This window comes from Perca flavescens, chromosome 11 (assembly GCF_004354835.1).
Source record: "Perca flavescens isolate YP-PL-M2 chromosome 11, PFLA_1.0, whole genome shotgun sequence".
In the NCBI taxonomy this organism is placed as follows: Eukaryota; Metazoa; Chordata; class Actinopteri; order Perciformes; family Percidae; genus Perca; species Perca flavescens.
In genome coordinates, this window is record NC_041341.1 from 34,929,488 (window position 1) to 34,931,850 (window position 2,363).

The 2,363-nt window shown below is 36.4% G+C and overlaps 1 long non-coding RNA gene across 1 annotated transcript; it reads left to right on the top strand.

Moving 5' to 3' along the window:
* Positions 1-420: 420 nt before the first annotated feature.
* Positions 421-2,038, top strand: LOC114564602 (uncharacterized). Its single transcript, XR_003693784.1, has 2 exons — positions 421-578; positions 1,073-2,038. It is a non-coding gene; the product is annotated as an uncharacterized LOC114564602 (long non-coding RNA).
* The last annotated feature ends 325 nt before the right edge of the window (positions 2,039-2,363 follow it).

Genomic DNA, 2,363 nt, shown 5'->3' on the forward strand with positions numbered 1-2,363 from the left:
AAAACAAAGAAACGGTAAAAAAAGAGCCGTTCTCCGTTTTTGGTTTCTGAATCCAAAAATGAAAAACGACTAAACCAAATTCAAATAACGGTCCGATTTCCGTTTGAATATCTACATTAAAAGAAAGACAGGCTGGCCACGTGACCCGGAAGTAATAGTAAATAAAGCCTATAAAAATAAAATCCGAGCTTTTAGAACGGTCATAATATGCAGCACTAATGTAACCCCGGTTACAGAACCTTATAAAATAGATCTAAACTAAAACTAAATTATTTGAAAGTTAATGTGTTGGGAGTATGTTATTTTAAAATATATATAGCTACAGTATGTGATTAGATTAATATTCTTTGTCAACCATACTGACATAATTAATATCTAACAAAGGGTTTAAACAATCCCTTATAGTTGACCCCTCCCCCATTCAGTGGATCAGTCCAAGTGAGCAGGAAGAGGAAATGCTTTTTTTTTGTTTCAGCCAAAGTAGCATTTGAGATACGGAGCAGAGGATAGATGGTCAAATTAAACCAATACCTGTAGTGGTTACAATCCTGCTGCTAGTTGCCAAAAGAAAATTCTTGGTGAGTTCTGGATTAAATATTAGCATTAGCGACCGTTAGCGCTAGCGCGCTAACGGTGCTAACCATGCTAACGGTGCTAGCAAACGCTAACCATGCTAGTGGTTGCTAGAATTTGTCATGTTTGTAGTCTGCTATAGCACGGTAATGCAACTTTTAAGCAATGATGTTCTATGTGAGTTAGTGTTAAAATGTTTTATTGACCATGCTGTGATAAGACTTATCTCTTGCTAGTTTAGTTAGTTGAATCTAACCTATGTAACAGTTGTGTATGTAATTGCTACAGAGATGCCCTATTCATTTTCAATGAGAAATGAAAACATGACAAGTTGTTAAGGGAGTGACCATTTTATTTTTGACAGATTACAGTCGAATGAAACAGTGTGTTAATAATTCAAAGATAGAAAAGCATTATCAACAGTGCTGTAGTGGCTCTAAGAAGTATGTTTGAACTATATAGTAATACTTTCTTTTTTTTTTGGCTTTGTGGATACAAGGCCAGGTCTTCGTCATCATCATCGTCATCATCTTCATCGGTTCTTCGCTTTTTTTTTTTTTTGTCGGCTATCCCTTACGTCCTTACTTCGTCCTGGGTGTCCTCAGCGGTGGTGGGGATTTTACGAGACGAGACATTGGAGTCTTCAGCCCAGCCTGCTCTGTTATAGAGAATTGTCTGGTCCTGGAGTGGCGAGCCAACCCTATGAGCCTTCAAACGAGGAGATATTGAAATAGAGGGAGAAAAGTGGTAGGACAGTTACATTTCGCTTGCCCCACAACAAGTTTGAAGAAAACAGACATTGTTACGTTACACTTTAATGCTCAAAGAATACAACACCGCAATGGATGGATTCTCCCAGTAACTCACTGAACTGAACTTTTTGGTCATTTTCCTTATTAATACTATAGTGATTGATTTGTCATTGAGGTTATAGTTCTAGACTGTGTTCAGTTATATCATCACTCTGACGGTTACAGGAAAAGCACAGGTTCATGTGATTGGTGACCTTGAGGTTCATGTGATTCATTTTCATGTTTATATATATATGGTAGTTTGTTATTGATATTTGATTTGGGTTATACAAAGAAAAGTGTACCAAAATATTTAGAGAATCCGCTTGTGTGGTTCGAGGCACTATAAAATAGGAGCTTAAACATTAATATAGATGAATACAAATTAATGAGTGCCTGACTAATAATATGGAGCTAGCATAGCATTAGGCTACATCTTGAATCTATATAGGGATATTGAACCAACTAAGTACTCACTTGACAAGTGGATTCTTAACCAGATTTAATGAAATTTAACAGAAAAAGTAAAAGGGTGTTTATGGTGGTTCTGTGTATAATGTGATGTTGCACCTGTGATATTTTGAGAAGAATACTGTTCTAAAAAGAAAATATACACAAGAAAACCGGTTGAATGAGAGAGAATTAAAGTTTATTTCCTTACCTCTTCAAACGTACCTATTGAGTTGTGTCTTTCCTCACTCTTGCTGCCGATACCCATTTCTCCCGAGCAATCTAGATCTTCTGAGATGCTGGTCCACATTGAGTGTTATTCCTCCATCACATATTAGGGAGGCTATTCAGGTATTACTTCTGGTTGTTACACTAACGTTATACCAGAGTAACGTTAGAAGAAAATAAATCAATCAATAAATAGGCTTATATAACCTGGACCGAAAGAAATATGTTAGCAACAGTAGTTTATTACAGTGATTTAATATCCAAAATCCTATCCACGTACACATCACCAGTCACGTTTAATGAGCGCATGCATTGGTTCAA